Source organism: Corvus cornix, chromosome 1 (assembly GCF_000738735.6).
Source record: "Corvus cornix cornix isolate S_Up_H32 chromosome 1, ASM73873v5, whole genome shotgun sequence".
Classification (NCBI taxonomy): domain Eukaryota; kingdom Metazoa; phylum Chordata; class Aves; order Passeriformes; family Corvidae; genus Corvus; species Corvus cornix.
In genome coordinates, this window is record NC_046332.1 from 26455553 (window position 1) to 26464453 (window position 8901).

General features: G+C 43.4%; 1 protein-coding gene across 1 annotated transcript in view; it reads right to left on the reverse strand.

Moving 5' to 3' along the window:
* COL8A1 (collagen type VIII alpha 1 chain) overlaps positions 1 to 6635 on the reverse strand; it is a 123531-nt gene extending 116896 nt beyond the window's left edge. Inside the window, exon 1 of the mRNA XM_039559424.1 lies at positions 6452 to 6635. The gene's annotated coding sequence lies outside the window, so the exon portion shown is untranslated. The remainder of the gene's footprint in view (positions 1 to 6451) is intronic.
* Positions 6636 to 8901: the final 2266 nt, after the last annotated feature.

The following is an 8901-nucleotide window of genomic DNA, read 5'->3' on the forward strand; positions in this document are numbered from 1 at the left end:
GCAGCAATTTTGCTTTGATAGCACTCTCCAAATAACTCAATAAATTTAATACAAAATAGAGCTTTGTCTCCTCCTCCCCCATTTATTTTCACTTTCTAAATTAAATTACAATTTGAACATTAAATTCTTGGGTTAAAACCAAGTTTTTATTTTTTCTTACAGTGTTCCCTGACCTGCTGGTATTTGGCAGTTCACTGACCTTTCATGCCTCTCATTACGTCTGAGCTAAAGAACACCTTCTTGAAAGACCTTTTCACCCTTGTCACCATAAAGTCAGGCTTTACCACCAAAAGGACATCATATGTCTGGTTTTCTTGGTTGCTTTTCTCCCCAGTAACAGCAAAGAGCTGTTTGCTAAAATACATTTCAGACATTGCTGATAGCTGCCTGAATTTCAAGTGGCTGGAAAAAAAACTCTACAACAAACCAGAGAAGCAAGATAAAAGTAAAATTTTAACTTCTCCCATAAAACCTGCAGTTACAAAATATATTTTGTGACTCTTTGGAAATCTTAAGGAATTGAGGTTTTGGGCATTTTTGTGCAAGCTGTCCTGTAAAGATGAGAATTGTATGTTTTAATCCTAGCTCTGCTAAATAATCAGTCTGTGGCCCTAATAGAGACTCCTATGTGCCACCATTTGCTCTGTCAGTGCACAGAGACGCTGTACAGCATGTGTGACAGTTCAGAGCACCAGGTAACAGGTGCCACGCCACTGCAAGTGCTGAACATTAATTTTTACTGCTTAGGTTGCAAGTTCTAAAAGAAGCATTCAGGGAAGTGGCTCAAGAATGGAAGCAAAGGTGCTGAAACTCTGATAACCTTTCTGTGATATATTGTGGGCCATAATGAGCTTACTCTTGCAGTTCTTCAAGCCAGTTCAAAGTCAGATGGTTTCATTGCCATAGGGATGAACCTGAGTTAATAACCTTCTTTTCCAAGGTGTAGCACTATCCTAAGACAGTTGCTCATGGTGCACAGTAACCTGGCTACCTCTAGGAGTGCTGGCTCAGCAGGCTGGCCGCCAGGCAGAATATAGTGTAGACATTAAATGCAAAGGTTCGTGTGTGAGGATAGCAACGTGTTTCAAATAATCACCCTCGTTGAACAGGAATTTGGCTTCCAATTTGCAGAAGAGTACTCCTAGCCAGTATATTGGGAAGGAAGGAGTGAGTGGAGAAGAGGTCTGAACAGGAAGGAAAAGTTTAACTACCGTTAAAATCAAAGGTAATCCAGGAAAATGCTGGCTCACTGCTCTGAGTATAGCAACACAGATGCTTCAAAATGGTGATAACTGGTACTACAGAATAAAAGAATCTGCACTAAGTGTAGTGAGAGAGAGTCTGTAGTGAAAAGGACAGAACACACCAAGGTTGAAAGAAATTCTCGTGGAATCACAGAAAAACAACTAAACCAGATGGCTTCTTTCCCTTCCCTCAACAAATAGCCTGTCCCTCTACCAATGCTATTTCCAATGAGCATAAAAATCAGTGGAAAACTCTTCACTCTGCAACAGCCTTTTACATTTTGGAATATTGCTGTTTCTCCTCACTTTGGTTTTCTCTTCACTGAAAAAAACAGTTTCAGCTTACTCGGTTTTGCCTCATAGGTCTGCTGTGTAGATCTCCACTTGCTCTTGTTGCTCTCTTCCAGACTGTTTCCAGCAAGTTCATATGTCATTCATGCATGGCATTTGAGGCCTTACCTGTGCCTCACCTAGAGGCCAAAGGACTACTTCATGTATTTTAAGTACTTTATATATTCTGCTATGTTTTTTATTTGCACTAGTTTAATGTGAGGAAAGAGAAACAAGTGCTTTTGCAAATAAACTAAACATTCATATTCCGACTAGCACTCAAAGTGAAAGGGAGGAAATGGGGCAGACCTGGGCTGCTACCAAGCTTAACAGAAGCTTTGAATAAGGAGTGATTTCCTCCTACAGAAACAGTATAAGAGGAGAACCAGGAAAATGGCAAGAGGAAGAGCAGCAAATTAAAAGCAAGGTTCTCTCAGCTATAGGCATCACAAAGACCAAGATTAGATAAAAAAGTTTGTGCCTTGATGTTAGAGCTACAGTTCAGTTGTTTCCTCTAACACAAGACTCCTATGTATCATACAACAACTGCTAATTCAGACAGGGTGTTTCTAAATTGGATTAGGAGGTAATTAAGGCATTCAGTCCCACCTGGATCTCTAGAGTAACTGCTTGCATTCAAATCAGGCAGGGGGGAATCTCATTAAATATCAGTGTTTAACTGTGCAATGATTAATAAACGTATTTTGGCTGGCTTGATGTGGGAAGAAAACAGAAAGTAGAGTGAGGATTAAGGAGGGATCTCAAACAGATCAAGAGAACCAAGTGGTCAAAGGGACTTATTTTTCTGTTATGGAAGATGTATTCACTTCGGTGGGACTTAGACATTATGGCAAAAAGGGGGCCGTGTATTGTCCATGCAGCAGCTTTAGCAAAGCTCTTCAAATGGTATGTTTCATGGTACTGGGGATACTTTTGTCCAGCACACTCTTTCCAAGGCTTCACTGTGGCAGCATATTTTGCTGTTTTCCTTCAAAATAGTGTCTCAGCAAACATGAAGAAAGTATTAAAATAATAAAAGCTATAGAAGGAGATCAGGCAGAGAAGAGAAATCTCTTAATTTGGCCATGAAGTGCTGATCCATAACAACAGAAGCTTTGAGCACTGAAAACTTTTAATGCCCTTACTTCTAATCTAGTGCAGTGCCTCTGTGGAAAGAGAACTCTTAAATCTGCACTTACTTCTGACAAGTAAGTCACTAAGGCACTGAAGAGATTTTTTGTAAAGAAGAATGTCAGATCTATTTCTTCAACCTGCCTGTTGAGTTATTGAATGCTGAAGTTAGTTGTCTACCTGTCCAGTGATATAATACTTTTCAGTCACTGCATAATTACCTCTGCAGAAAGAATAGAGCAGAGCATTATCCCCTTCCTCCCATGTGTCCTCATTTCTCAGCAGATTTGTAGAAGATTACAGCCTTTACCAGCAGTACAGTGAAGCCCACAAAAATGGGTCACCCATGGCAGTGCAGACTGCCTTTTCCAGCATGTGGCATTGTGAGAGAGTGAAATATTCCCTGAGGGAATACTTCCTTGAGATTGATTATTTGGTAACTGTAACAGTTAAAGCAATGTCCTATTTATCACTGTTCTTCATTAAACTGAGAGGCAGGATGTTCATTAAAAAGAAGAATGTTTCTTCTAAATTAAAAGAAATTGTAATTCAGACCAACTGCTTGCATGCTAGATTTCCACAGCTATTGTTCTCAAAGTGAGGGGATTCAGAGTGAATTGTTTCTGAACAGCACTCAGGTGGTCAGATTAGTCTCCAAGGTCCTGTCCTGAAGTGTTGCACTGCAGTTGTTTCAGTAGCACCGACTCATGTTAAAAAGTATCTGGATATTAAGAAGAGGACAGTGGGCACACCCTTCCATCTATCTCCTTGGACACAGAACCTGGCTGACATACACAGGATCCCTGGGTTTTTTTCTCCCCTGCTCCCTGTGCTACTTGGCAGTTAGCCCTGTGCTTCTTCTTACCCCACAGCTTGCTATCTTCTCTAAATATCCCAGTCCAACATGAAAACCTGATTTGGTAGCTAAACCAGTGCCAAATTAAAAACTCCTATGTGAAGCCATCCTCAGAAGGCTGCAAGATCTGATCAAGGGGGTAAAGATTGCATTTTCTATCCTCTTAGCCTGGCATGTGAAGCTGTTTCTTAAAGAATTTAAACTATGTAATTGAGGCTCTTTGTTTTGTTTTGTATTTTTCTTGAAACAGGACTAATATGGAAATTTAAAGATCTAAGTGGTCCCTTCTGAAAGTTCCTAACATTGCTATCAGTATCATTCCTTTTTATAAACAGAACTGTTACAGTTCTAAGAAATAAAGTATTCAAAGAATGCACTCATAAAAGATTACGCATACAATGGAATTTTTTAGCCTCAATGGGAACAGAAGGCTTTGTGAGAAGTGTTTGTGAGCAATGAACATAATGTTTAAATCAATTTTTAAGCTGTTGCTAATGAAACACCACCATTTGAATAAGGGGATTCAAGGCATGCATTTTACAGATGCACAGCGTATCAGTTCCTGCCCGGCATATCAAGATCCTGGGGCTTTAGAGTGTGAAACAAGTGTTCAAACAGAACCATTCTAGAAGGGGAGGGGAGGAGGGAAAGAGCCTTAAATGCAGCTTGAAGTGATGTGAGATTTATTCCCTTAGATTGTGTTTTCTGTAGTTTCATCATATGATTTGGCAGTTCTGCAGAGCTGCTGTTAAATACATCCATGGGAGTGTAACAGAGATACTTCTGAGCCTTGGATAAGTGACAGACCTCACAGAAAAGAAGTTACATGACAGCTCCTACCTGTTCCACTTGGAAGTTCAGCTTTTCTTTCTTTTGTGGTCTCCAGTCTGTTTCCCCCATCACATAACTGATCTGACCACACCTTCGGGGCTTTCCTTTTGGGGGGGCATGGCTGGTGATACTGCCCCTACTCAGATTTTTCAGTGAATGGGAAGGTTGGGGGCATCCTTCCGCTTCGTCCTCTCTTCACATGCATTATCTGCTGCCAGAAGTCCTCCAGGCAGATACTCTTCACAACCCAACCCCAGCATTGCTCAAAATTAGCGATGAAGAATACAGTTAAGGATGAGTTGGTTATTCTCAAGGGTTCGGTAAATGGTTCAGATGGGTACATATCTTCCAGACTATGAATTGTTTCCAAATAATTTCCCCCAAGAACCAAGAAGGTTTGTTTCTTGAGTCCGCAAAAAGGTTCATTCCCAGACAATATGGGTGCTTGGTCTTGGATGGATAACTCTTGAGCTTAAAATTAATTTCCAGCATGATATGTGAATGTTTCTGTTGCTTTCTCACAAACATCAACAAAACCTTGCCATCACAATTTTTCTCTTGCACACACATTTATTTCTATGAACGTCCATGAATGACAAGCAAAATGAGACACACACACATAAAAACCCACCAACTGCATTTAGTTGTTCTTTATTCAAGTGAATGCTTAGATTGACTGTTGCACAAGAGTTGCCCAGAATTGCATAGAGCTGGGTATCTCTGCTATGAATATATCTCTGGAATTTCCACTGCTTAGCAGAGTTTGTTACATACTCATTCCAGCAAGGATAACCCACTAGAAAATAAACCACTGGGAAGTACTGCACTTAGCTAGATCTTTCTTTGGCCTATTTTTTTTATGGTGCTTTTGTTTAACTGTCACTGCATCTGGTGAGCACATTCAGACTGAGAAGACAGAAAAAAAAAAAAAAGCATAGAGAGCAAGTGAGAAGTTCTTGGAATGTTACAAGCTGCTCTGTGAGTGGGAATGGCAGGGCACGCAGGTGGAAAACTCTCTCCAAAGGTGACACTACAGTGGGAAATTTTGATACTTATTAGCTAGCAAATTGTTTGAAGAAATAACCTTGAAGTAAATGTTCAGCTGCAAACAAATACTGAATGTCCTGCTCTTCTTAATTTCTTTCCCCATTGATTCTTACACCTTATGCCTTTCAAGATGTGCTTTCTGAACTGTATTGTTTGAAATCTTACGGTCCAGATGGCATGTTTTCTAGATCTAGGGACTACTGTACATTTTCAAATTACTTCAGTTGTTTTTATTTTAAAGTGATGGTCCCACTTAGACAATAAAACGGATTATTGTCTATTTACAGATGTCATTTGGGATGAAGCAGAGATTACCATTTATGCATTGAAGAGAGAAAGTAGTTCATTATTCCATCTGCAAGAAAGCTGATGTGCTGAATCCTTAGAAACAGCAAAGCCTGGTTCCCATGCTGTCCTGTGCACCATGTTTCCCAAAGATGCTGTCTTCTGGCAGCTCCTCTAGCCTGCATATGTGTATAAGCTGTTGTCTAAAACAAGAGGATGTATTGTCCTTAAAAAAAATATGAGAGTAGAATACCTCTACCCTCATTCTTCACACATGGACTTATGCCATTGTCAGGATTGCATAAACAAAGTGTGGTGTTTTTTCTAGTCTTCCTTTTCCTCTCCCTTAGAACTTTGTTCTCTGAGAGGTTTTCAAAAGGGGGAAAAAACCAAACCAACACTTAAAGGAACACTTGAGGGCATCTAATTCATACTGACCATGTTGAACCTTTCCTTACCCCACCCCTCAATGGCCCAAGCAGGACAAGAATTACCTTTAAAGTGTACTCAGTTCTGGCTGTATTTGTGGTTTAAGGCCTGATTCCTAGAACCACTGCATAACAAAGGTTACCTTTCCTGACAGTTCTTAATATGACAGGTATTCTTAATATGACTATGTTTCATGGTAAGCAAACATTTTTTCTACATGACAAGCAAAAGTGATGTTAAAAAGGCAAAGTTGAACGTGGGGAAAAAGGAGGTAAAGCAGTAATCCATGCTCACATACCTGCAGGTATCTGTAAGATTAGGACTTGGGTACCCATCCTCTTGTTATGAGTGCCAAACGAATAGATCCAATGAAGTCTGTAGAGTTCTTGTGGTGTGTAAACAAGTGCAGTCACTTGGTGAAGTGTTGCTCCTCATCCACCCTCCACCCAAGCACTTGCAGCTGTTACAGTGACTGAAAGAAAAAATGTTCTGTAGTTTAACTGAAATGTGCTTTTTTTCCCCCCCTTCAATGTTTTAAAAACCACAGCTGAGCTACAATATTTTTGGGGTGTATCTGCATAGCGATGGTAGCTCCACCCAATCTGCAAGCCACAGGGGCTGGTGACAGCTCAGGCTGGCGCCCATTTTGGTGCATGGCTATGGTCTGGTGGCTCAGGCGCCAGTCCCGTGCTCACACATCTGAGCATCTTCTGGAGCAGCGCGCATCTGGAGAGACAGGCAGGGCAAATTCACACGTGTCTGCACCTGAGTCTGCAAACATCCCTTCTGATGTTGTAATAGCCTCAGAATTTTCCGGTTTCAGTGGAGCTTAGCAGCTCATCATGAAAACTTTGCAATGGCTTTTAGGGAATCGAAGCATGCTGACTTAATTTTCACTTAGCATCTGCTGCAGGCGGGCTCGCCAGCTTATTAACAGCACTTGGCTGTGAAGGGCGGTGAAAAGGAGGTTGTGGAGCACCGATACAGGATGCTCGGAGTTAACTGTTGCCTTTGGATACAAACCTTCCCCTTCTGGAGGTGCGGTAGCACGACATGCGTTATGCTGCCACCAACAACATTTCGGGGCAGAGGAGGCGCAGAGGAAGGCCTGGATGGTCTAGAAGTCATTGCCATGTCAGTGGCTCACAAATCTCCGGTGGCACCCAGCAAGGCCAGGTCACCGGCGGGGTTCAGAGAGACTTCCACGCAGGCAGTTTTCTGCCTGTCCCGTAGCACCGCACAGACACGGGGACAGCGTGGGGCTGTGCAAACGAGGCGGGTTTCACTTGTTCTTTCCCCTGTTCTTACACAAACATTTGGTCACACGGGAAAAGTCGCCTTTCCGTACACGTGGGAGAGGCATTTACGCAAACAGCCCCGCCTGCTACCGAAACAGGCGCCGCCCGGGAAAGCCGAGGGGTGGGAGCACCATCTCCTGCGCAGGGCGGTGAAACGGGGCCAGGGAGCGCGGGGTGACACCGGGCCGGGGGGAGGAGGGGGACAGCGACGAGCCGGGGGCGGCGCTGGCCCCGGGCACCCCACCTGCGGCCCGCCGCGGCCCCGCCAGGTGGCGCCGTCCCCCGCCCGCGGGCGGCGCAGCGGCTCCGGGGGCCGCGGGTTCGTGTCCCGGGGGCCGCGGGTTCGTGTCCCGGGGCACTCGTCCAGGCGCTTCCCAGAGCCCCCGCCATGAGCCGAGGCCTTGTCCCGGGGAAAGGCGCCCGGGAGCCGCGGGCTCTGCCTCCCGCGTCGCCTTACCCTCGCCGTTGAGTCCGGCCCAGGGGGGGGAAGGGCCGAGGAGGATGATCTGCCCTGGGGAAAATTGTTCCGTGTCTAGACAAATTCATGATGGGGGCGGGGGGATGGAGGAGATTATTAGAGTAGCTATTCCCCATGGATACGTCTAATCTCCTAGCACCCTCACGGCTTGAAGTCCTGCGGGGCAGAGGAGGGGCACGGAGCAGCAGGAGGATGGGGATGCACCCCTGCCGCTCCAGCTGTGTCCTAGCAGGCTAGACCTGGAGAGAGGGAATTTTCAGCTGAACAAAAAGTGTTCCTGTCATTCAAGAAGCACCGCAGAAATATTTATATTTCAACAAAACTTTTCCCTGGGAAAACTTCGAAGATGGGGAAGAGTGACTTTATGTAAGGACTTGGTCCCTGTTCTGTCTGAATGAAGCCTCTGCTCAGAATCAGAGCAAGAGACCAGCACTGAAAGACCAAATTAAAAAAACAAAACAAAACGAACCCCTGTCCAAGTCCTATCAAAGTTTCTGTGCAACACTTTGCTTACTTCTGTTTTTTAATGAAACAACAATTTGTTTTAATCATATGAGAAACAAGTTTTGTTTTGGTATTCTAGAGGGCTGCCGTGAAATGGAATCATTGTCCTCTTGGCTGTCATGGTGATTGACTGCACTTTTTCCTAATCATGGTGAGAGAGCTGTGGTTTCTTATCACACTGCTCTATTTATGTTATGTTCTGTATCTGTTTTATTATTTGCTAGTTATAAGAGCTGAAATCAATTAAGCTTAATTGCTTACTGTTGCTTACATGCATATGAGATACACTTTCCATATTTTTTGACAAATGCTGTAATATATGTATAAAACATTAACTATTTGGGTCTAAGGCCCTGAGAGAGACAAGCATTGCCGAATGTTGCAGGTTCTTGTCTGAGTTCACACTAATTTTACAGTGAATGATAAGTACTCTATTGTATTTCTTAGAAAAATCTGAACTTCCCAGAA